General features: G+C 37.8%; 1 pseudogene across 1 annotated transcript in view; it reads left to right on the top strand.

The window, feature by feature from the left end:
- Positions 1-2,251: 2,251 nt before the first annotated feature.
- Positions 2,252-27,901, top strand: part of LOC311618577 (small ribosomal subunit protein uS2-like) — a 41,427-nt pseudogene continuing 15,777 nt past the window's right edge. The window contains exon 1 of the transcript in view: positions 2,252-2,348. The product of the transcript in view is annotated as a small ribosomal subunit protein uS2-like (transcript). The remainder of the gene's footprint in view (positions 2,349-27,901) is intronic.

Genomic DNA, 27,901 nt, shown 5'->3' with positions numbered 1-27,901 from the left:
CTTCATCTGCAGTCCTTTCTTTTCTACCCTAGGTTTCTGCTCCGCGCTGGGCGTTCCCGCTTCTCCATGGGTCTTCTATCTATCCTCTTTGTTATGGTCATTAATACTTTTCTTAATAGGTTCTGCCAGTGAATACTAAGAGTATCTGGGTAATCAGACTTTTATATTAAATATAAGTTTATTTCAGATGGGTCAGTTAAGACATAAAGAGCAAACAGGTGATACAAAGATGCATTGTCCAGGCTACATATATTTCAATTCCATCTCTGTGGCAGTAGTTGTACACAGAACATTTGCTGTTAAAGCTCTTTCTGACCTGCCCTTTGATATTAAATCAGACATTGTTATAACAAAAAAAAAAAAAAACAACAAAAACCAAACAAAACAAAAAAAACACACAAAAAACAAATGGACTTGATTTTAAAAATAGAATGCAAATTGGGTAGTTCAGTTTTAAAACCACAAGCAGTAGCAATCATTATATCTTTATTAAGTATAATATTTACTATGTGCAAAACACCTTGTTCATTGCTATGGGGATATAAGCAATTGAAACTGTCAGGAATTTTTAACACATTTCTGGAGATGACATGGACATTTAAAAGAAAATACAGAGTAAGCCAGAAATAAATGATTTTCACAAATAGTAAGTGATGAGAGTCTAAGGCTATTGGTTCAGAAGTAGAGCTACATCAAGTCAGGGTCTGTAAAGGTCTCTTGTGGGAGTGGATGGGTTAACCCCTGAAAGGCAGGTAAAAATTGAATAAGTAGAGATAAAGAGGAGGGATTTTGAGAGTAAAAGGAGGTATGAACCTACTTGGAGGTAAAGAAGTTCTAAACTTATTTGGTTAGAGATGAGGGTCCATGTGGATAAATTTTAGAAAATAGACTTAGAAAGCAAGATGAGGACCAAAAACCAAATCTTAGAGCAAAAGGAGATCAAAAAGAGTTTATTTAAAAGAAAATATTCCCAATACTTAACTGTTGTTCATGACCATGTTTTTTTAAAGCTGGATTAGGTGAACAATGTATCCCATTCTTGAGTTTTTATGGATTTGGGGGACTATATTACCTGTCTCACTTCAGAATTTCTCTTACTGCTATTTGGATTTATTTTCTTTGTCAGTGCTGAATGGAAATCTCTTTATTGAGGGCTTTGCATTAGTCAAAATAATTAATTAATGATGTAGTAAAAAGACAACCTCCCAAATGTTAGACATTAATACAACAAAGGCGTATTTGTTAATCACAGCACAATAAGTGTGTAATGTGGGCTGAGGAGAGCCTCTACTCCTCACGATCACTCAGAGATCCAAGATAACTGAGGCAACCTTATTGGGAAGTGGTACTTTGTGAAACACTTGCGTTTGTAGGCTATTGGAGCAAAGGAAGATTCAGGTGTGGGGTCACACACTGGCCCTTCATGCTTTGGCACATTGCTTTCCCACATCTCTTGGCCAGGTCACATGGCCCTCCAATCTGCAGAGGGGTGTAAAACACAGGGGAACAAATGGAATGTTTGTGAGTTCCACTGTCTCTGCCACACCTTTCCCTATGGGAGGTACGCTAGTTAAAGGCACATCATAAAATTTCCCCTACCTTTTGTTTCTTAAAACTGAAATTTCTTCAAAAATTAAATTTTCAGATTGTATGTCCCAAATTTAAATAATTAGATAATTATGTGGGTATATTTTTGAAACCCTACTCAATTAATACCTATTCTACTCATAAATGGAAACAAACATTTACATTGGTTCTGCAAGAGATTCAAGAAAATGTCAATGTAATTATTTTTATTTTCTCTGGCTGGCTTTACCTTTTCATAATCTATAACTAATGGTAACTTCAGACCAGTTCTCAGCACCACATCTTTGCCCACTCTATGTACTCATTCTTTTTTTATTCTAATTTAAAGATTTTGCTTCAAGTTTTTTACCTTCTTGGTCAACCCACTTCCATCCTGTCAAAACTGTGTCCTTCCTTCAAATCCTCAGCCAATTGCTTCTTTTCCTAAAGGTTTCCCAAATTCTCACAATCAAAATTCATCCCTCCCTCTCCAGACTAAGAGTATGAACATCACATGCTTCTCTTGCCATGCTTTGTATCTTTATCTCTATAAAGCATGCGTTAACAACTCTGCTGTCTCCCCAGCTCTCCCTGGAAACAGTTGGCAATGTTTGGAGATATTTTGATTGTCAAAATCTGGGGCAGGTAAGGGACTGCTGCTGGCATTTGGTAGGTAGAACCAGGGATGCTGTCAATATCCTACAATGCACAGACAGCCACCACAACCAAGAATTCAGCAGCCCAAAATGTGAATGGTGTTAAAGTGGAGTATGAAAGCCAGAGTGAGAACAATTTTTCCTCTCATTTCTCACCGCAGACTGCCAACCAGAATGCTCAGCAATCAGTAATATACTCAATATTCAGTAATGACTGGGCTTCAGAAATGTCTGAAAGAGTCACGAGGTCATATTGTTAGAAAGGAGAAATTAATTTTTAGTGATAGCCATGGTGGCGTCTTCTAATGTATGCCCATATTTTCCTCCTTCTCAGGCCCAGGAGAGCACAATACTTCCCATTTCATCCCAGTTGAGTGTGAGAGTTACTTCTGGACATTATATTATATGTAGAAGTGACTTGAGTTCCCTATTCTTCCAGCTGCTGAAATCAGCCTGCATCCAAGGTACCCTACAAACATATGAATACAAAGGTATGTAATGTGAGCAAGAGACCGTCTTTAACCAACCAGTTCTTCAGTGCTATAGACATATAAATATTTCTGAGGGGAAGGGGAAGTGGGAGAATGTGGAGAAGGATATAAGAAAATAAGTGGTGATGGAAGAACACACAATACAGTGTGCAGATCATGTGTTGTAGAATTGTGCATCAAAACCTATACAATCTTGTTAACCAGTCACCTCAATAAATTAAATGTAAAAACTCATGTAAAATTCTGCTCACTCCTAAAATGCTAACTTATGTCAGTATGATTTCTCTTAAAACTTCAGTGTGATTATGGCAGCTTAGAGACCTACCATCTCTGACATGACATGTTCCTGGGTTCATTTTGCTGATAAATCAACAAATGTTTGAAATCAACAATTTTTTAAAGCATTTCTAAATCAGTCTTTATTCTGCTTTTGAATTTTTGCTTTACTACTTAGGGTTATAATATTGACCCTACCTTTCTTAGAAAATTGTAGCTTATGCATGTTTTTAATTGAACTATATTTATTTCAGTATGAAACATGAATCAAGTTCTATTGGTTTCTGTTAATTTGTGAAATATACTCTGTTAACACAAACCCCTCATGGGACATAAAAGTACCATAAAATTATAGAAAGAGCACTGCCCAGGGGTAATGAGGAAGTGCATAGGGCTTTGTACCTAAAGGTAGTGCAATTCTGCCAATTGATTGCTATAAGATAGATAAAATTTATACACACGATTTGTAAACCATTGTACACTATGCTAACGAAATTTATTAGGAGGTTGCTCACAGGTCTCTTGCTCTGATTCTGTAGCCACTGAACTCCACAACCATGTAAGTTAACTGATTGGTTTTCAGTTTCTTTACTCATAAACTAGATTTACAATAGTTGTTTTCTATTTTTTCCCCAAATATTAAAAGTCCAAGTTATTCTTAATTTAAATGCTTTGCAAAATTTCCATCCTCTTGGAAAAAATGTGAATTATTCCCTTATTTTTAAAATGATTCAAATATCCTATAGATGCCGTATTTTTCGGACCATAAGACGCACCAGACCATAAGACGCACCAGTTTTTAGAGAAGGGAAATGAAGAAAAAAAGATTCTGAAACAAATAGTGTCCTAAAATATTTTATGTGCATTAAAACCCAACATCGCAGTCATAAACACATGTAATCAACCCTGTAAAGTAAACAGCAGCATTTAGAACCATTTTAGAGCTGGGCAAGCACACAGAGACCACACAGAGCCAGGCAAGTAAAAATACTTTTTTTTTACAGTATATGTGTAGGCTATATTTGGACCATAAGATGCAGGGACTTTTTCCCCCCACTTCTGGGGGAAAAAAAGTGCGTCTTATGGTCTGAAAAATACGGTAAGTCATTTCTAATTTTTAGTATTGTATATTACACAATGCATGACTCATTATTTGTTTTTAATAAATGCTGAGATGAATAAATATTTACCACAGTATCAAATCACTAATTAGAAATAATTCACTTGTAGCATCCATTTAGTAGTATTAAACAATAATCCTATCTAATAAAACAGTAATATTGAAATTAACCGTCACTCCACTATACCCATAAACCATGCCCACCAGCCAATCAGGAGTGAGTATGCAAACCAACCTCAACCAAAATGGCTGTGGTCACTGAGTTAGCAGGAGGCTTGGGTTTCCCTGGCAATGGAGAAAGCCAAGCTTTTCGCACACCCTGGCAGGCCCAGGCCTCAACTTAAGGCTACAAAATTTCAATTATAGAAGATAAATAAATGCCAACAAAAATGGTGGCAGCAATGGGTGAGCAAGAGGCTTGGCTCCACTCAAGGCTAAAAAAGATTCAATTATAGAAGATAAATAAGTCCCAGATACCAGGGCCTCTGCTTGGGTTGCCGGGGGTGGGGGGTGGGGGGTGGGGGGGGGAGGGGGGAGTATGGCTGGCCTGCAAACCACCGCAGGCCCTTTTCTCAGACTGCCCCATGCCCAAGGGAACCCCCAACCTGATCTGAGATACTCTTCAGTGCAAACCAGCTGGCCCCCACCCATGCATCCGACCTTTATTCAATCTAATAAAAGAGTAATATGCAGATTGACCATCACTCCAAAACACAAGATGGCTGCCCCTATGTGGTCAAAGATCCTGCCCCCATGTGGACACAAGATGGCCTCCACAAGATGGCTAGCAGGGGATGGCAGTTGAGAAGGACCATGCCTGCAAGGGAGGGCAGTTGGAGGCAATCAAGCCTGCAGGGGAGGGCAGTTAGGGGTGACCAGGCTGGCAGAGGAGGGAAATTGGGGGTGACCGGGCCTGCAGGGGAGAGCAGTTGGGGGAAACTCAGGCCTGCAGGAGAGGGCAGTTAAGGGCAAACAGGCTGGCAAAGGAGCAGTAAGGCATCAATCAGGCTATCAGGGGAGTGGTCAGGGGGTGATCAAGCTGGCAGGCAGAAGCAGTTAGGGGCAATTAGGAAGGCAGGCAGGCGAGCAGTTGGGAGCCAGCAGTCCTGGATTGTGAGAGGGATGTCCAACTGCTCATGTAGGCCTGTAAGATCTTGTCTAAACGGGCAGTTGGACATCCCTCAAGGGGTCCCAGATTGGAGAGGGTGCAAGCTGGGCTGAGGAACACCACCGCCCATCATGTGCACAAATTTTGTGCACCAGGCCTCTAGTATTGATAATAATAGTTTTGGGCTAGGCAGTGTCCCATAACTATTACAATCATTACAATCATCAAACAATTGTAAAAGGTAGGCAAAAATGATAAAGTGAAAATTATGATAATATTATTCTTAGATTGGGTTATATGACATCTTTATTCATTTTAAACTTCCCAAAGCATTTGTGATCACTCCATAGAACCAGTGTACAAACTATAATCAGGAAGAAATCGGTGGTATTTTTACAGTACGTGAACACAACCATCTGATTTATAGTTCAATCTGTTAATGCACCCTGTTATTAGGCCACCTGGCAGTTTTATGCATTGTGAATTTAAAGAGGAGCTCAATGTAACATAAGCTTTACAAGCTGGAGAAATATTATTGAAATGAAACATGAATGAGAACCATTTAAACAATAAAATAATATGTATAGACTATATATTTTTTTAGTTTTAGTTAACACATGCCTTAGGTATAAATTCTGAAATAAGTTGAGGTTCTTATGAGACTGTAAAGATGAAATTCAAAATAAACTTATTATTATACTATTGTTAATCATATAGTGTTCGTGTGCTTATAGAGAAGCAAAATACAGCCACAAATTCCTCAGAAAAATTAAGATCACCTATCGACTATATTTTCTTTTAGTACACACAGAAGTGTATTTTGGGAAGTGCTGCCAGAATGAAAAGCCAGAATTGGGAGATGGAAAAAACCCTGTAACTTATTGACCATCCCTTTTATGACTCTCAATTTTATTATCATTTAAGGAATTTGATCCACCATTGCTGAAGTACAAAATAAGATCTGTACCAAGATAATCCCAGAAAATATGTCAATAAGATTAAGCAGTGGCATAACAGTGAATCTGTATTAGACTTGAAAAAAGAATGTTTACTGTAATGCGATGATATTTGTCCTGTATTGTCCTAAATACTAGCATATCAAATAGTAGTTCCTGTAGTATATGAAAAGAGTTATATTGTGAAAATTAATGTTATGAAAAGCATTTTATGTAAGCAGGATTCTTTACAATGATCCATGAAATTTGAGCTTGGTTTATTTAATTTTAGTCCCTTTCATTGTAGTCTCTTTCATTAAATTTATGAACTACAAGTTATAAGATAGTCATTTTTATTCAACAATTACACTATAATCAAACTGCATTATTCACATCAGGATTTAAAAGGGATCTGCTTATATGATCCATATTGATATAATTTTGAAATATATTTGCTATAATGGCTTAAGGAAAATTATGCTTTTATATAAACATACCTATTTTCTTTCAGTTTAAAACTATGAAAATGTGAAATATTAATGAGTTCTATATTTTGAATTATAAGACATTTCACAAATAATTATGAAAAATAATGGCTGTTCAAATACATATTTTTTTTTAAAAAATGTATGGGGAACTATTGAAACTGCTTCTTATTGTCTCAATGTTTTTCAAACATTTAACTGTCCAGTGGGAAGAAAGTGAAATACATTTCCTTATATATTAGAAGCAAAATCAAATATTAAATATATCCATTAACTATTATGATATGCTTTTAATCTTAACATTAACTTTACCATTAGATATTTGGATTCTACATCTTAATTCTGCTATTTCTGTTTAATCTTCTGGTTATAATATTTCAATTTAGAGATTTTGATAACATGATGCCCAACCTTTCCTTACAGAAAAAGAAAACTATGAAAATAAACAATCATTTAACAAATTCAACTTCCCACGTATCAATCATGGTATGTTACTTGGTTTAACTTTTGAGTTGGTATTTAGATACTTCTTATTGTGCCACCTACTAAGGTGACTGTGTATTTTTTGCCCGTCTAATGTGCCCTGAAGACTTTTGGCTGGGGAGCTCGGGGAGGTCACAGGATATGATAAAATTCATTTTACTGAAGTGTACTGGTTATGAAAATTGCTTGTTCCACTGGGCGATTTCACTACTTTATTTATAGCGTAAGTGCTCATTGTGCTTCCACTGGCTGGGATCTGACCTCTATATTTCTCATTTTCCCTCTGAAATGTGGGTCAGCAATGTTGTCAGGTTCCTTCTCTCCTGTAAAACATTTTATTTTTAAATATGTGACACGGGAGCTTTCTGAAAGAACAGGTTAAAAAAAAAAAAAAAAAAAAAAAAAAAAAAAAAAGCCCTGCTGGATGGCATTTATGACTCAGAGAAGTATCATTGCCATTGACCTCACAACTCTTCTTAAATACCTAGAGAAGGGCAACAAAATTGTCAATTAGGCTTCCAGGGAAGAGCATTCAGCCCAACTCAGCTCATGATCGGCAGCATAACCATGCAGATCTGGCTTCTATCTGAGAGGCCGTTCAAGCTTATAATAACGAGGGCTCAACAAATTTGAACTTCCTTTTTCAAGAGCAGACTTAGAAGCGGTTGGTTTGTTATACATTTATTAAAATGTTTTGTGGCACTGAAATATTACTGCGGATAGTCAACCTAATTCTTTGATTCACAAATCAGAGGTCAGGCTTCTAGAAAGCTTTAAAAAGTCCTTTTCTGTTTTCATAGAAATGGTGGTTAAAGACATTTTTTTTTTGCCCCCTTTTCTTTTTCTAATAATGCATTCAATACTTTTCTGAGATAGCATTGAGCTAAGGAGGATTTATTAGTTACTAAGAAAACAGATACTCTTACCCATCAACCACTTTTTAAGATTTGGTATTCAGTATACTCACTGAATAATAATAATAATAATAATAATAAGAAGAAGAAGAAGAAGAAGAAGAAGAAAAGAAGAAAAGAAGAAGAAGAAGAAAAAAACAAAGTAAATTCAATAATAAATTATCACTTGGTCTTTATGTTTTACCAATCACCACATTTTGTGATTTAAATAAATACCAATTGTTCTTAGGCTATAAAGTAATAGAAAAAATATATAACTGAGTTAAAAATCAAAGGAGAAAGTAAATAGTCAATATACTGTGTTTCCCGGAAAATAAGACATCCTCCGAAAATAAGACCTACTTACAGGTTTCCTTCTGAGTGAAATATAAGGCATCCCCCGAAAATAAGGCCCCCCCCTTGGCTAATCATGAGAGATTTGGTCCACTGATTCTGAAAGAAATGTAGTCACAGAAATTCAGGAATTGGATTGTTATGATGATGTTCCAGAAGATGATGACATGATTGTCAGTGAATAAATGAGTAAATTCTTGATACTGTAGGATTCATAGTTTGTTTGGTTTGTGTTGACAACTACCGTACTACCGTACCGTATACAGGTAATAAATTTCCTTTATTTTTATTTAACAATAAATGTGTACCGTATTCTTCTTCATGGAAAAATAAGACATCCCCTGAAAATAAGACCTAGCGCATCTTTGGGAGCAAAAATTAATATAAGACATTGTCTTATTTTCGGGGAAACGGGGTAGTATTGTAGAAGGAAATAGTTTATATGCTTCATTTTCTGCCAAGTCACCATCCTAAAACTGGGCTGCAACACATTAACGGGTAAGGTGATATCTATTTAAAATATTTTCCTTCATGGAGAAATTATTTCTGGTCTTACACAATAGTAACCTGAGCCATTTGTTTCATTTGTAAATGAACTTTTACCAGGCCTAGACCTGTTTATCAAAGGGAGAGACAGAGCAGGAGAGATGGGACACAGGCCAATGGTGCTTGCATGGTCTGTTAGAGAATGACTTCCCCTTCATGGAAAGAAAGCCAGTTATAATAATGCTACCTGGAGACAAACAATAGAGGCCCACTATAGTAGCTGCCAGAAATGGAATTAGGAAATCAGAAGAATAACAACAGCTGGGCTGGGTCTTGTATTGGTCACCTATCGCTCTATTTCCTTCCCAGCCAGAAGGGCTCTCCTCTCTCTCTCGGTGTGCACAATGTATGTGCACAATATCCCAAGCACACATTTGCATTGGAATCTAAATTCCTTAGCCAATTAGTGTTATGATGTTATCACAAGTTATTTGGAACTGAATTGCAGTAATTATTACTCAGGATGGTCTCTGCTCCCTGAGAATAGCTGCAAGGTTGAATAAACCAGGAAAAAATACCCAAAAGAAAATCCATCCTAGAAAATAATAACAATATTGATAGTGTATTAGAGTGCTAGGGCCAGATTTAGCCCCAGATGTGTCTGTTACCTAAGTTGGATAAGAGGTAAATAAATTCACAAGGATGCCATACATTAAACAAAGAAGAAAGGGCTTGGCTATCTGTCAAAAAGACCTCTTCACAGAGATGGTGCAATAAGTGTGTCATCAGGTGCAGGCACAGAGAACATGCATTGAAAGGGAGTTATTAGCCTTTGTTTTAATATATAATAAAAACCTATTGTGGAGCCAAAACCAGTTTGGCTCAGTGGATAGAGCATCGACCTACGGACAGAAAGGTCCCAGGTTTGATTCTGGTCAAGGGCATGTACCTTGGTTGCCGGCTCAACCCCAGTGGAAGGTGTGCAGGAGGCAGCTGATTGATGTTTCTCTCTCATCAATGTTTCTAGCTTTCTATCCCTCTCCCTTCCTCTCTGTAAAAAATCAATAAAATATATATATTTTTAAAAATCTATTGTGGAGATGTGTCTAATTTTTGAACACATAAGCTCCCCTTTACAAACAGGTTAAAGCTATATTCCAGCTGTTTCCTGACCTGGTAGGCATTGTTCCATTTTCCTATATCTGTATGTGCATTCATATATATGCATAGTCAGATCCAAATTGATTGATTTTGCCATCTTTTATGTTGACCACTATAATGAAAGAAGATAAAAGAGTATATCTCAATAGATTTATTGTTAGCTTATTCTAAACTGCCTGCAGATACTTTAAAAAGTTAGCTTACCTGAGAATTCCCACTATTGTAATCTTACCACTTATTTTTTTTTTGTCTTCTATTCCATGAGGTATGTGATTCATGAGAAAAGTCCAACTCCTACACACCATAAAACTATTGACTCAGAATAATTGTTGGTACACACACATCCTTCAGGTTTATTACTTTATCAAGAAGTTTCCTTGGGGTTTAGGGATTTCCTGGGAAGTATCTAGCCATGGAAAGTAGAAATGTTGTCTCCAATAGTTCTGAGTCAGTATTTTTAACGTGCCTGGGTCTTTTTGCTGAGTCACTTGCTCTGGGGAAGAGAAAAGAAAATGAAAAGCAAAGAGCAGAATAATTATAGTTGAATTCTTACACACACTGGGACAAGCACCACACAGAATCTGGAATTGTCTAGGGGAGATGCAGTAGGACTATCCCCTCATTCTTTCATCCATTAATAAAATATGTGTACAGATGAAGTGCCAGTCTTTCAGGTTAGTAAATATTTTAACAAATGCTGATTGCATATTATATGATACTAGAGACCTGGCACATGAAATTTATGCATGGGAAGTGGGGGGTGTCCCTCAGCCCAGCCTGCACCCTCTCCAATCCAGCATCCCTCAGGGGATGTTCAGCTGCTGGTTTAGGCCCTATCCCTCACAATCTGAGACCACTAGCTCCTAAATGCTCACCTGCCTGAAAGCCTGATCACCCCTAATTGCCCTCCCCTGCCAACCTGGCTTCCCTTAACTGCCCTCTCCTGCCAACCTGGTTGCCCCTAACTGCCTTCCCCTGATGGCCTGATTGCCCCTAATTGCCTCAGCCACCATGGCTTTGTCTGGAAGGACATCTGGATGCATGTACGGCCTAATTAGCATATTACCCTTTCATTAATATATATATATAAGACAATATGTAAACTTCTGCCTTTTAGAAGTTGGCAAAGAAGCAACACTCAGATCTAGTTATCATTTTTATTTTCACTCTGCACTGTGGGATATTGCCATGTACATTGCTTCACTCATTCCTCACAATGACCTTTTGATATGAGATTTCAGCACTGTCCACGTTTCAGAAGAGAAAGCAGTACTGTTCCAATAGAAATTTGCTTTTCCAAGCAGCAGTGCATTTTGCTGAAACTCAAAATGCTACAGTGCTCAAATGACAAAAATTTGAAATAACTTACCTAAAAAGTAGGAACATGATAAAAAAAAAATTGGAAAACTTTACTTTGGGGAAAGTCATCTCACCCTTTACAGAGTGGTCTCCCTCTCAGCAAATGGATACATGTATGTAGTGCTGTTGATCCTTGAACCCCTCTTCTTTCCAAGTAACTTCTCTGCATGCAGCAGGCCCTCTACATCTGGAGATCCACAGACGCCTCTGACTGAGCTGAGGGTAAACCTGGCTGCCAGGCTGGAAGTCTGGGAGTGGAGCCACCGAGAGAGGAGAGAGGGGAGGTGATACTGCAGCGCTCTGTTCCTTCTTGCTCAGACGTGTCTGGAACTGCTGGAGCTGGGAGAGCTCGACCCAGACCTCTAACACACAGGTGTTTTATCTTAGACAAAAACAGTAACCCAAAGCAACTTCATTTTTCAGAATTATCTTCTTACCATCATCACGTGCTTCCTGTGGCCTTGATAATAGAGCCCCAGAGCCTTTGCTAATGAGACTTAGCATGACACATTTGCCTGAGGGGAAGCAAAATGCTTTGCCCGGGTACTTCCAGGCCCTGTAGAAGAACCAAAGAGACATTTGCAGTGGCTGCCAAGGATCTCAGATCCCTGGGATTGGAGACTGCCAAACAGACCCAGGCAGTGCGAGATGGCAACACTGCCAACCCTGCCCCTAACCCGGGAGGCCTGGACGTACCTGAGTCACCACGTCAGCCCGGGATATCCCCATCCTGCCTCAGGACAGGCAGAGAGGACCGGCTACAGATGTGTTGAATGCAGTTTTACCAAGTTTGCCTCCCTAATACACCCCAGAGGATTTGAATAAGTCCCTTGAAAGAGTTATTCCTGGAGAGAGCAGAGTAAGGTGTTGTAGCACCAATGAGGATTTTAGTGGACAATTTGCTCTGAAGTCCCCAGCACAGTTGTGGGTGAGGAGCACTGACGTCCAGTTGCTCAGGGTGTGACCAGGTGTGGGAGAGTTGGAGAGCTCCCAGCAAGAAACCAGACACCATTTCTGGGGACGGTTGACCAGAAAAACACTGAGAAAAGCCAGTGCTGAAAGCTGCTGCCCAGAGCCCTATCACATGTGGTGAGGTCACCTGCCCAGGATACTGGACTGCTCAGCAGTGTGCACCACACTGTAGGAAGAGGTGATCTGGGCCTAGTGTCTGCTTAATCACTTTGGGAGGGTGGAATAGCTTACCATTTGTTATGCTCCTTTCTCAGGAAAGAGAACAATAATTTTGTTCAAATTGCGGAACAGCCATTGGCTAATTAGGGATAGTCACTGCATTCATTCCAACTTGGAGGGCTGGCCCAGGAGGAGAACATTATCACTAACAATTCCAACTGAAGATTCCTTTTAATGTAACTTTTAAATTTATTATTTTTTTTTTCAAATCTTGACTCTTCTGAAGATCTCTAATCGTTGGTAACACCAATGACTATATAAAATAGAATTACTCTGTCAACATTTGTTTGCCAAATTTATATTTGAATCAAAGTGTCAATGCTGTGTAAGAGAGGCCCGGTGCATGAAATTTGTGCTCAGATGCGGTCCCTAGGCCTGGAAGCAATTGAAGCATGAGCATCTGGCGTGGAAGGGCAGGTCCCAGCTGACCTCTAGGCCCTAGGCAGTACCTGGACCCCCGGATCCCTGCAAGCCCCGCCCCCCTCTGCCTGAGTCACAGTGCCTGAGTCCCCATGCAGAGATGTGGTGAGTGTGGCTAGAAGCTGTGGGCCAGGGGCACAGTGAGCAGTGTGCTCTTCCAGCTGGCCTGATAGACTGGCTTCTGTGAAAACCCATGGGGAGCTCGACCAGCCCCTGCAGTCCCAGTGGCTGCAGCCGGCTCACCCAGATGAGGCTGCACGGGTGTGGGGGGCTCCTCACAGGCACCCAACACCTGAGCCCAGGGGCTTCCCCGGTGCGTGAGCCCTGGTGTCTGGGGAAGGGTCTGAGGGGGAGTGAGGGTGAGCTTGGCGGACACACTGCATTCTCACCACACCCCTGTCCCCATCACCCGCACCCCTAGGTAGCCAGCAAGAGGTCACAGTGTGTCGCCAATGCCAGCCATGTTCTGCACCGCCTCCTGGTGGTCAGTGCACCTCATAGTGAGTGATCGAACTCCCAATCTCCTGGTCAAACTCCCAGTGGAACAACTGTCTGAGGGGACAATTTGCATATTAAGTTTTTATTATATAGGATTATCTGACTTCAAGCCTCATGAAAAATTTCTTCAATTAGTATTCACGATTTTTTTTTTTAAAGAGAAAAATAAACAGGAGGTGCCTAATAATCACATCAATACATATGCTGGTTTACTTTTTTCTTGTTAAATTCTATGCCCTCGTAGATTTCACACACTAAAAAAGAAAGTGAATATTGAATGGGGAATTTTTAAATTATGTAAAATTTCTACCTATAATAGTCATGTGTGGGGAAAGGTATCTTATTTTAAAATTTTTTCAAGGTTTCGTGATTATTATTCTCAAAAATCTTGTGCTATAGAAAAGATAAATTTGTCAATCTTAGAAGCCAGTTCAATCAGCAAAAAAATTTTGCATTATGATTTTAAAAAGTAGTAACTTGCTAGGGCTATAGCTACTCTGGACACTTCCCTAGATTTTACAATTGAAGAAGTATAGTAACTATGAGGAGAAGTTTGGGTGGACCTGATGGAATACCCCGAAAGCCCAAATGGCCTTGACTGGACATCTCTTGCACTCCAATAGTGAGCTGCATTAGTAGCTGACTAACCTTTCTTCTTAATCAATGCTCTGCTCCTTTATTCACATTTAAAAACTCCTGCTGCCTGCTTGGGTGCAGGAGCCACACGACTCAGGTTTGTTTCCTTAAACCCCTGGGGTAAGAGAATTTGTGTACAAATATTTTTTTTTGTATCAGAAAATGTAGTTCTGTGGTTGCCAGTGACCCTATGAAAGTTTTTATAAATATTTTCACAAACACTGAAATGTGTATGCAAATAAGGTAACAATAGAGGCTACTATATATATCATCACTTGCTCCTGATAAGTAGTCTAATTTCTACCTCCCCAGATGCTTAAATAAAATATTGATAAGTTATTTTGCTTTATTTAGTTCATGAAGTTGCATTCTCACAGATTTTTTTTTTAACCCAGGCTTGTTCTCTAGCCAATATTAGTGTCTAGAAAGGCACTTAAAACTAGAAAGTTTCAAGATTCAGAAGGATTAACTGCTGCCTCCCAATGCCCAGAAATGCAAAGTAACTTGAATGCTTGAGGTTTAAGAAAGCTTTGAGTAACCTTTGTTTAACCTTCCTGACATGCTAAAAAAAAAAAGTATTTCTCAAATTCTGTCTTCCATTCATAGGATGGACTCTTCCAACTCAAGCCCCTTCTGTAGCTAACTCAGTTCCCTTTCTCCTAATGAATGGATGTGTTGAAAGGTCCAGATTAGGTTCCAGTTCTTTCTTTCTTTCTCTTTCTTTCTTTCTTTCTTTCTTTCTTTCTTTCTTTCTTTCTTTCTTTCTTCTTTCTCTTAATTTTTTTAATTGAAATCTCTTTTACTTTCCAATTACAGTCAACTTATAATATTTTATTAGTATCTCTTCCAAAGCAAAACCTTTTGCCATGTCCTCTGAGGTGAGGATTACTGTTCTTTCTTTACTCTTCCTAGTAATTACCTCGATTTGTACTATTTATCTCCAATAGAAGAAACTCACAAGTTGTCTATACTGAAAGTAAAGGTCTCATTGTTGACAAATGATTTTCTGGGTGCAGTAGAATTTGCTTAAGGCTAACACAAAGCTTTAAAGATTCCTCAGTAGAGTAACATCTTACTCAGGTGTTAGGACACATGCAATAAATATTGCCTATAGACTAAATTATCTTTGAAATATCATAAATTCTCCATAAAGTAGAATGTTTTATAATTTATGGTATGTCCAACACATAGCCTAGAATACAGTTGGACGCTGAATGAGGCAGTTGCCTTGCATACTGAAATTGTGCAGGGTTAATGTGCTTATCATGTGAATTCTCTATCCTGATCATCTTATATATAATAAAACCCTAATATGCAAATTGACTGAAATGCAGAACAACAGGTCTCTATGATGCATACTGACCACCAGGGAGCAGATGCTCAATGCAGGAGCTGCCCCCTGGTGGTCAGTGAGCTACCTCAGGGGGAGCGCTGCTCAGCCAGAGCTGGGCTCATGGCTGGCGAGCACAGTGAGAGTTGTGGGAGCCTCTCCCACCTCTGCAGCAGCGCTAAGGACCCCAGGGGAGGTTTCTCATTGCTGGCCCAGACCAGAGGGGAGTGGGTTTAAGCCGGCAGTCAGACATCTGCCCTTGGGGTCCCAGACTGCGAGAGGGCACAGGCCGGGCTAAGGGACCGCCTCCTCCCACCCCCTAGTGCACAAATGTCGTGTGCTGGGCCTCTAGTAGAGAATAAACTGATGCTCGTAACTACAGCCCAAAACTCTAGCTTCTTTTTCAGACTACAGCAATATCCAACAATAATTACGACAAATCCAAAAACTTTCCTTGGAAGAATGAATGGAACTTTAGGCTCAGGAGCTATGACGAAGCAATTCAACTCCAGTGTTCACTAATTCAACATCATTTCATTATAATTCCTATCAAATTTTTCCTGTGGTGAAGAAAACTCAGAATAGTATGCCTATAATATTCATAAAGCTTACCTAAAATCTCCATAATTCCTGTAAAGATAAGTATTTTATTAGATATCTCCAGTGGCTTATATTTTAAAAAGATAATTAAAATAAACCAAACACTTTCCAGTAAATGTAAATTATTCCTATTGTACTCAACAAGCTATAAATATCCTGCCTTTTCATTCTCTAAATTATAATTTCAATTTGTTTAACATCTAATTTAGTTCTATAAATATCCACTACCATTTTGATATTTGCTTAAATGTTACAAGTACTGACCTCTTTATCAAATTAGGTCTGTGATTAAATTAGGGAAAAATAATACATTTAAAATCTTAATATCTTTATTATTTGTCCAACAAAACTAAACAATTAATCTTTAAATATTCTAAATCTTTTTAGAACTCTGTGGTTTTGGTGAACATGACAGTCAAAATTCTTCAAACCATTTACCTCAGAAATATCTTCAATGAAGCTGCTTATAAAAATTTAATAAACCAGAAAAACGTATTTCACAATTTTAAATTATAACTTTATTTTTTGTTTATATAGCTATATAGATGGTAATTAAGTAAGACTATTTGTATTAAAAATTTATTTGCAGAAGGTTACTTAGTAATTTTTTCACAGAACTATTTTTAAAAATACAAAGTCTTTTAAAAATTATAAATATAGGACAAGCTCACTGTAAAACTTTCAGATAATATAAATATAAAATAAAAGTCATCCTTCAGAAATAACCACTATCAATATTATGTGCATATCTTTTAATGTTTTTTTTAATACATAAATAACACACACACACACACACACACACACACTTATAATTCCTTCTTGCTTTTTCCCCACTTAGATATATATCACCTATTCATTATAACTCTCAACAATACTTTGGTAATTTTTTATATGAACCATAAGTTGTATCCATTCTCTCTAATATCTATTCCCTATAGTGGATATTAAGCTGTTTCTCCTAACTGCCTTCTCTTTCTTCTTTAATTTTGATAGAAACCCAAAAGATATTTACCAGTGAACAATGACTTGGATGCTCTAAGGGAAATTTGCATTTTAAAATGAGATGTATGTATATTATAGTTCTAATAAATTTATATTCAGTTTAAATCAATAGCATTAAAGAGATTGCACAACTTCCAGGGACTTTCCTAGATGTTTGCATATATAATTTCATCTAATTTATAACTCAGCTCTACTATCCCTGGTTTTAGAAATAATGACTGTGACACTGAAATTTTTCCTGTAGAAGCAACTCATAACTTTAGTTTTCAAGGTATGCTTTTTTTCCAAGTAAATAGTATTACATACTATTTAATCATTTTATTCTCAAAAATGAGTACAATAAATGAACCAATGCTATTTTTATTGATGCCTGACTGCAGCATGTAAGGTAGAATTTAGTTTTATTTGCTTTAATTTACAGGTGATCACCTTGAGGTTGAGGGGTGGTAAGTACCTTGTCCATGATTAAGCAATGGTGAGACAGGTGGGACAGCATCCTGCTTTCTGTGTACTACTGATGTGCATCTCATCATAAAGCTTGTGTGGGAAAGTGAATTTTTCAGAAAGGCTATTTATATGATTAAGAAAATCAGACAAATGCTAAAATCATATAAATGATCTCTGAACACATAATAATTTGGCCACTCCAAAAAATATTTTATATATATATATATATATATATATATATATATATATATATGTATATAATGATCTCTGAACACATAATAATCTGGCCATTCAGTGTATATCTTATATAATATATAAGATATATATATAATATAATATATATATTAATATATAACATATATATTATAATATATAATATATATATATTATTATGATCTCTGAACACATAATAATCTGGCCATTCAGTGTATATCTTATATAATAAAAAGCTAATATGCAAATTGTCCCCTCGACCAGGAGTTTGACCAGCAGGCAGGCCAGCCAACCACTCATGTCCCCTCACCCATGCACAAATTCATCCACTGGGATATATACAATATATATATATATATCCCAGTGGATGAATTTGTGCATGGGTGAGTGGGGTCTGGCTAGCCTGGTCAGAGGGAGGGGACATGAGTGGTTGGCTGGCCTGCCTGCTGGTCAAACTCCTGGTCGAGGGGACAATTTGCATATTAGCTTTTTATTATATAAGATATACACTGAATGGCCAGATTATTATGTGTTCAGAGATCATAATAATCTGGCCACTCAGTGTATATTGCCTTCATTTCCTGTTATGCAACAGAAACGTGTAACACACTAAGATAGAAATAAGCCCTTTACAAAACTCTGTACTGGTGACTATTTTTCTGACTTTCATCACAACTGGCACATGATATCTAGACTCTCGTACAAAGGAAGATCACTCATCTTCAGATGCCTATGCCTTGATGATTTAGGTCCCTTGGGATTTTATAAAGATAACAAAATAATTGCTGAGCCCTGGCTGGGTGGTCAATTGTTTGGAGCTTTGTCTCATGCACCAAAAAGTTGTGGGTTTGATTCCTGGTCGAGGCACATACTTAGGTGGTGGGTTCCATCTCCTGTCTCATATGGGAGGCAACTGATCAAGGTTTCTCTTTCACATCAAAACATATCCTCAGGTGACAATTTAAAAATTATTGAGGGACTCCTATTCTGAAATTATTTTACAACTCTTCTGCATAATTATACTCAGAAAAATATTAAAGGTGACCATTGAGCTTTGATGATCATCTTTCATTTCTTCTCATGAAAAGTAATGATAACGTTTTCTGGTTATCAAGTCTAAGTGGACTGTTCAGGCTCAGATTGTATTGTGTTCTTGAGCTTCACCTAATTATCCTTCTCAGGCTCAACTGTCCACTTGCTTTAAGGCCCAATTTGTGTCACATAATTTTTTTTAACTCTGCAAATGTGTATGTAATGTGGGTATTTTTTGTGCCTTGTTATACTCAGTATTTTTTTAAAATATATTCTATTGATTTTTTACAGAGAGGAAGAGAGAGGGATAGAGAGTTAGAAACATTGATGAGAGAGAATCATCGATCAGCTGTCTCCAGCAAACCCCCCACCTGAGATGTGCCCGCAACCAAGGTACATGCCCCCAACCGGAATTGAACCCGGGACCTTTCAGTCCACAGGCCGACACTCTATCCACTGAGCCAAACCGGTTTCAGCAATATACTCAGTATTTTTATCAGTGACTGGATTCTGCCTGCTCTCTGCCCATGGGAAAATTAGAATGGCTGTTTCAAAATCTATGTATAAGGAAGATTATTTTCTATTTTGAGTCCAAAGCTAAAACCAATCCCCACACAGGCAGCCCTATGATACTTTCTTAGTAACACAATTCAACCTTCTCCAGGCCATAGGAGATCTAGTGTTATAATGTATTAATTTATAACAATTATCTTTTATTTCCAATAAATGAAAATAAAATTAAAAACACTTATTGTAGCCCTGGCCAGTTTGGCTCAGCATTAGAGTGTTGGCCCAAGGACCAAAGGGTCTTGGGTTTGATTCCTGGTCAAGGGCAGCTACCTAGGTTGCAGGTTAGATTCCCCAGCCCCGATCTGGGGTGTGGGAGGCAACCAGTCTATGTATCTCTCACATCAATGTTTCTCTTTCTTGCTCCCTCTCCTACCTTCCTTCCACTTTCCCTAAAAATCAATGGAAGAAAATGTCCTTGGGTGAGGATTAACAAAGAAACAAACAAATAAAATCAAAAATCAAAACAGTTATTGTAGTGTCTTCCCTTATTTTGATATATGTTTTATGGGAATACACTGCAAGCTTCCCTATTTTAATGCCCAGCAGAGTATCTGTGTGTGTCTCTCCAGCAAGACTAAGCTTCTCATGGCTCAAATTTAGGGCTCCAGAAGCCAGCCCAATGCCTGACACATAGTGGTCAAGAAAAGTTTTATGAATATAGGAGTGAATGAATAAATTGAGGATGTTCCTTTGCATTACTAAATAGTTCTCTTCTTTAAAGATGGTGGCTTAATATTGTAACTAAAGCAAATAAAAATTTCATTTTCCCTAGTGATTTTTAGGATTGATTATCTCACAAATTTAGAGAATTAGTTCTTACATTTACAATATTTTACAGTAGAGTTTAATGTAAAATTCTAAGTATGAAAAGCCAAATCCATAAAAGAATTCAGCAATATGTAGTTAAAACTAGGCATGGTTCCCTTCAGCAAGCTTTCCTATTCAAGTCATTTCAGTAAATATATGTTTAACAAGCAATAAAACTGATGGTTATATTTACATGGCAGTCAATTTATGTTCTACAAAAGCTAAATTCCCCATCCCCTATAATACTTTATATTCCTTGACATTAGTCTGCAACAAATGGCACAATTGTGTTTTTAAAAAAAGAATGAAAGAACTCATAATAAAAACCATTCACTCTGCCAAATATGTCATTACATTTTCCCCCTGTTCAGCTGCCAGATGTATTGCATTATATTATCAAATTGATAGATCTAGTGTTATTTCTACACTTACCATTTCATAACAACAAATAGAAATATAAGGAAGCTTTGGTAACAAATCTTGCTTAATATGTATGGGAAGTAGACAGTTTGTCTAAGAGAAAAATATAACTGATGACAGATTTCATTTCAGTCTGCTAGTGCTTATTAAGATGTCTACAAACAAAAAGCTATATCTGGGTACATCTCTTTCTGCAAACAAAGGAAAGTTTTAATTGCTTTAATCAGCATTTGCATTGTCTTTGTGGTGACATAGATAAACAATTCAGGTCTAATCAGGAAATGTCTTCCAGAGGAGAATTCTTCAGCTTAGACTTTAACTGAAATAAAGTATTTAATGTATTTTCTAAATAGTCATTGTTAAATAAAGTATTTAATGTAGTTTCTAAATAGTCATTTTCTAAAGTAATAATGTATTTTCTAAATAGTCATTGTTAAATAAAGTTTAGCAATGTAATACTGTGCTGATATATATTTAAATTATTCCTAAGCCATTAATAGAAAGATTGGTGATGTTTTTTTGCTATGTCCTTATTAGGAATATCATTTTCAGAAATAAAAATGACTCCCCTAAAATAAAAAAGCAGACTGATTAATCAACCCCAAGTGCCAGCATTATGCTTTTAATTCACCAATAATACGTTAAACATAAATAAGTCTTTGCTCCCTTCCTAGGTATTCTTTTTAATTCAATTCCTCAAATACTTATTACAAGGTGAAATACCCTGTTATAAACTAAAAACATTATAAAGAATAACAGAACTCTATAACATTTAAATAAAACTGCAGCCTGAGTTACTTGAGTGGAAGTGTTTTCAAAACTCATGGAACTTCAATATAAGACCATTTACTAAATATAAATATTGCTACAACCTCAATAAGGCAAAAGATACTTCAATTTGTGTCTTAGCATCATCATCATCATATATATATATATATATATATATATATATATATATATATCTTACTTGCATTCTTAAAGACTGCAATAACACCATTTAAGAAATAAGTACTTTCATTAATGATGGGATAATGTAAAATGTGGTAGTGGGCTTCAAAGTTGGGAAGCACAAGACTCAACACTTTTCTTAGTCTATCTCATTTGAGTTGTGTAAGCTTGGATAAGTCATTTACTATCTCTTTGGGTCTCAGTTTATTCATTGGTAGATTGGGGATTCATTCAATTTTCACCTGTGGACCAGGGATTGTGTTGGCATTGGAGACACATGCCCTGGCCTCATGAAGCTTCTGTCTACTGTAGGCATGCATAGTAAGCTAAGAGTCACACACACAAACAGGGTAATAACGCCAGTGATCTTGATCTGGCATCTAGAAGGGTTCCGGAACCTGGAGAAGGTGCTGTGCATAAATTAATCAAGAGTCCAGAGATGAAATATAATTTTGAAAGGCATAATTTTGAAAGACAGAGAAGACTTAGCTAAAGGAACTAAGTTCTCCTTGTCTCAGGACCCCTTGCTTTTTATTAACAATTTTTTCTAAGGCAAGGTAGAGATATACACATCAAAGGGTAGGATTTGTATACACAATCCATTGTCAGATTGGAAGAATTGCCTTTGGCTGTTCAGGTGTTTGGCCAGTAGGAGGCAGTAACATGTAGATTAAGATGCCTTTAGCATCTGACAGCAAGCAATCATTAAATGCATCCTTTTCAGGTTTGGGGAAATGCCCTCAGCCATCTCCAGATGATTCAGCCCTACTGGCATGCTGGAATTGGCTTCTGGCATGGTAATTGAAGTACATCAAGGGGCCATAAAGGGGAGATTCCTGGTTTATTTGGGGCCTCTGTCTTCAGAAGGTATAATTTATAATGAAAGTGGAATTGAGTCAGTGATTCAAATGTTACAGCCTGAGCCGCAGAAGCCTGAACTCCCAAAGGATGATGTTTGCAGACAAGAAAGTACAATGCCAGAGGATGAAGTACTGTTGTTACTATACTTGCTCTTCTTCAAGATTTGTGATGTTGGGGTATTATTTAATCTCTCTGTGCCTCAATTTACGTAGGTATAAAATAAGAGCTTACCTCATAGACTTGTTATTCATATTAAGTTAATATTTGTAAGTTTATGAGAACAATACCTAATACATGTAAGTGTTCTTATTGCTAACATTATCAATTGGAAGTCATGGCAGTCTGTCTCATGAGACAAAATGCTGCAACAAACAAACAACCCAACAACAGTAAACAGTCTTGGCTTATATTTTAACAAAAAAAACGAAAGATTGAATTGTAGGCATTTTTCCCCCCTGAGGATGAGAGAAGGTGTGGCATTTTTCTCAAGACTCCTCTTTCCACCTCCTTATCTTGGCTGAGGATGCCTTGTTTTCCTCCAAGTAGGAAAGCCACATAGGGATGTTTGGGTCATGATAGAAAGTGGCTGGTGAATTTGTTCTTCTCTCCTAGAATCCTACTGTGGTTTCCTACCTAGGAATTGCATGGTATTACACACAAAGATAATTAAGAAAAGACCTTTGCTTTCAAGGAGCCTACACCCTAGCTGGTGAGAAAAACAAAGCTACAATAGCACACATTCCATAATAATGGCCTTTATAAGACAATCTACATGGTGATTAGCTCCGTGAATATAAAAAATCAAGTCTTATTTATCTTTATGTCCCCTAGAGCCTGATAATAATGCTCAATAAATGTTTGCTGGATTGAATTGACTACATTAACAAGTACAAACAAATGGAGTCTGAGCAAGTAATTGTCAAAAGAATGCCACAAAAAGAAACAATCACAGTGGAAATTTGGGGTCCCCATTGTAACTATGGTAGATATGGAGAACCCTTATCTTTCCTTGTCTGGTGAGTAAATCAACTAGGAGCCACTAAAGAACAATGAAACTAGGTGGTAGATATCAAGTACCATTAGCAGTTTAGAGTGTCTACCTAATACTTCATACATTTCACAGTGAAAAGATTCTTCCTAGTAATGGAATGTCCTCATTTGAAAGACATGTTTTCTGTGAATGACTTCAGAAGTAACTTGATTTCTAATTAGAGCAATGCTAACTATTCCTAATTTTGGGCCTTAATTTATTCCTGCAAAATTAAATACTTACCTAAAGTAAATATTAGTGTGTCAGTCTTTGTGACATCTGGGGAGGAGAGGGAGTTGTCATGTGGCACTTATCAAGCTGGAACAGAAACTTTCTTTATCCAGCAATGGGAAGGAACATTCTGTTGCCAGTACATCCTGTATGGGCTCTAGGTGGTATAGGAAGATTCTCTCTTTTGAACCAGTTGTTTTTTTACATATTTTCCCCCTCTAAAACAAATAACTATTTTTCAGTTCACACTATCTGCCAAAAGCAAAAGTTTACACTATTCTCCTTTTCTAAGATTACATGTTTTTGAGGGGAGGGGAGAACCTAGATGGTGGCACAAGTAAACACTGAAATTCACCACCTCTCACAGCCACATCAAAATTACAACTAAAATACAGAACAACCATCATCCAGAACCACCTGAAATCTGGCTGAGTGGAAGTCTTACAGCTAGAGAAGTAAAGATGAAAGTCCAACAGAAATGGTAGGAGGGGTAGAGGCCCGAAATGCTGATCCAACACCCACATATGGTGTTTTTATTTTATTATTTTATTTTATTTTATTTTATTTTATTTTATTTTATTTTATTTTATTTTAAATTGGGAGGGATATCTTCAAGAACTCCAGTGAGAAGTAAGGGGTCCTATTAAGGGGCCCTATATTAGCTCCCAGCCCTCCTCCCTTCCCCCAGCCCAGAGTCCCTAAAATTTCAGGCTATGAAAACTAGCAGGGAGTGTGACTGAGTGACACTGAGGGAGCTAGGCTGCTAGAGACCCAGCAGTTCCTCTTAAAGGGCCAGCACATGAACTTACATGGACTTTCTCCCTATAAATTTCAGAGCTGGGGCATAAGCTTGGGTTGTGGGGGTGGGGGAACCAGGGGCACACAGGGAGGAACTGGATTATCTAGCATTGGGCAGATACTCAGTACTCACAGGGGACATTATTTTGCTGGGACTTCCCTCATCAGAGAGCTGACTAGCACCCTTATCTGAGTTTATATCCGCAAGGCCTAGGTACACTGTTTGCTCCTCCCTGATGATTTCCTGAAGCCCTGCCCTATCCAATTTGCAGTCCCATCTAAGCTATTTGCAGCAGCTTTTCCATATGAATTGCCTGTCCTGTCTCAGGCTTTAGACTTCACTAAAATCTCTCAAACAAGCAGCAGCTGGTATCAGCGTGCCCCAAGCCTATAAGTAAAAGGACTAAGACCTGGAACTAGCACCAGCCTGCCTTGCTTTATAGCTGGCCCTTGCCTGGGCACTTCTGTGCCCAAACAAGTAGCAGCCATGTGCAGTCCTCTCTGTAGTTCCTGCCAGCTGGCTGCAGGCAGTGGCTGACTTTGTATCTCCCTGGTAGCTGTAGAGACAATGCACCCAGTGGACAGCTTCAGACCATACCAGATTATAACTCGACACATCCACAAATGACACACTCAGCGTTCAGACTCAGTGAGTACCAAAGCTATACTGAACCAAATCCTGCTCCATAGGGGTATCTCCTGCACAGTAGCTCTTCCATTGTAGTCATAGCTGGTCCTCATAGCCAGTTGGTCTAGAGGTCAATTCCTCCAATCATGCCAATAGCAATCAAGGCTCAACTACAACAAGATTGTGCACACAGCACACTGGGGTGCACCTAGTGTGCCTAGTACAGGTGACTGAGTCTCAGGGGAGTCTGAGCCACTGGGCCCTACAGGACATCTACTACACAAGACCATTCTACTAATTCCAGGAGACATAGCAGCTCTACCTAATACACAGAAACAAACAAAGGAAAGTAGCCGAAATGTGGAGACAAAGAAATAGGTCACAAATAAAATAAATTGAAGCAAGCAAACTACTGGACAAAGAGTTCAAAATAATGGTTATAAGTATAAGTTTACTCAAGGATCTTAATAAGAGCTTAAGGGATTTAATTAGAATTTCAAGGGACTTAATGAGACTTTCAAAGTACTTAGTGAGAATTTCAAAGACATGAAAAAGGAGCAGTCAGAAATCAAGCACACAATAACTGAAATAAAGAATCATTTACAGGGATTCAACAGTAGAGTAGAGAATTCTGATAATCAAATCAAAGATTTGAAATATGAAGAAGCAAAAACATCCCTTCAGAAGAGCAAAAAGAAAAAAAAATCCAAAAATATGAAGATAGTCTAAGGAGCCTGAAATATGGTAGCAATCATACTTGGGTAAAAACTGCTGTTTGAATTTTAATCCTATTATCTGGCTTTGACATTTTCTTACTTGCTTAAACAATAGGGTAGTTATAGGAGATTAATTCCCACTGACTCAGTAGCTTCAGGGGTAGAAACTATAGATAACCTTTAGAGATTAACCTCTGAGTTCTGCTTCTGTATTATCGGCAAGATAGGGTCACATTCCAATGTTCCCAGCCTTTAGAATTTAGAGCAAAGGAAAATTCCTGTGGTTTGAACCTTCAAAAAGACTTGCTTACATGGAACAATGCGGTCCTGTGGACTCCACCTGTGGCTGTCCTGGCCAGTTTTTCAATAAATCCTTGCTTGCTTTTTTTAATCAATCATCAGCCTCCGGTGGTCTTATTTTGAACCCAGGGTTTGACCCCACAACAAGTCTCTGGTACAACTTCAAGTATACCAATATTCACATTATGGAGGTACTAGAAGGAAGAGAGAGAGCAAGATACTAAAAACCTAGTTGAAGAAATGACAGAAAACTTTCTCTACCTAGTAGAAGAAATAGATTTATAAGTCCAGGAAGCACAGAGTCCCAAACCAGAGGAACCCAAAGAGCCCACACCAAGACACATCTTTATTAAAATGCCAAAGGTTAAAGACAAAGAGAGAACCTTAAAATCAGCAAAAGAAAAGCAGTTATTTACCTACAAGGGAGTATCCATATGACTGTCAGATGTTTTCTCAACAGAAACTTTGTAGGAGAGAAGGGAGTGGCAAGAAATATTCAAAGTGATGAATAGCATGGACCTACAATCAAGATGACTCCACCCAGCAAAGCTATCATTTAGAATTGAAGGCCAGATAAAGAGCTTTACAGATAAGAAAAAGCTAATGGAGTTCATCACCACCAAAGTCATATTACATAAAATGTTTAAGGGCATTCTTTATGAAGAAGAAGAAGAAAAAGAAGATGATGAAGAAGAAGAAGAAGAAGAAGAAGAAGAAGAAGAAGAAGAAGAAGAAGAAGAAGAAGAAGCAGCAGCAGCAAAGATCTTATATTACCTATGGCACAGACAATAGGGTGGTGAAGACCTGGGCTGGGCTGGGCTGGGAACTGGGTGGAGGGGAGCAATGGGGGTGGGGGGGGGGAAGAGGACCATTTGTAATACTCTTAACAATAAAGATTTTTTTAAAAAGATTGGATGTTTTTAATATATTGAGGATACAAGTTATTGTGCAAGTAAATGTGTTGGTAGAGTTCAGGTCAATGCCTTATCTAGTATCTTGAGTTCTGAATATTTTAGAACCTTGTTTTTCAAATGGTGGTTTTTGGATAAGGTAGATTAACATTTCATTGAAAATTAATGGAAATGCAGAATCTCAAGCCCTACTTCGACTTACTGAATTAGAGTCTGCATTTTAACAAGAATCCAGGTGATTGACATGTACATTATAGTTTTAGAATCACTGTTGTAGGGCACATTTTTGGAGGATCTATTGGGTAAAATACCCCTGAGAACACAGTCAGATTAATGGGTACTTAAGTCACCTGTTGCTCATGTGATATCAGTTGGCCACCATTGGCCTAAGAAGCTCCAAGGGGGTTAGTTATAAAAGAAGATCGTTTTACCAAATGAATTTTTTTGGTGACAACAATACCAATCTCTCTTCTTGCTGAATAAAGAGAGGGGAAGATGAAGTTCATTATTGATTTGGAGTTATTATAGAACATCGTAAGCACACAAAAGATGGCAGAGATGGCTGCTGTGCTTATCTGTTGGGTGGACACCATCAGAGGAATGCAGGAGCTAGTATTTACATAAAGAGAGAAGGGCAAGCTTTTTTCTTCATAAACATTTGCCAAACAGGAAGTCAGAGAAATCTGAAGGAGACATGTTGGGAGGACAGCATCAATCATGAGGAAAGCATTGCTAATATTTCACTTTGTGATATTTTAAAGATAATCTACTATATTGTGGCACTTGGAATTCTATGTGCATTAAGCTGTTGAGAGCTTTCTATTAAAATATTTATATTTCCAGCTGCTGTTGAATAAAATTATATTCTTTCTTTGGGTGCTATTGTCTATTGTACATCTTTTGCCTATTATCAGTCACAATCAGTCCTAAATTATTCTG

The sequence above is a fragment of the Pipistrellus hanaki genome (assembly GCF_964339955.1).
Source record: "Pipistrellus hanaki genome assembly, chromosome: 3".
In the NCBI taxonomy this organism is placed as follows: domain Eukaryota; kingdom Metazoa; phylum Chordata; class Mammalia; order Chiroptera; family Vespertilionidae; genus Pipistrellus; species Pipistrellus hanaki.
Note: the sequence above shows the minus strand (reverse complement) of the source record. Positions and strands in the feature narration are given on the sequence as shown.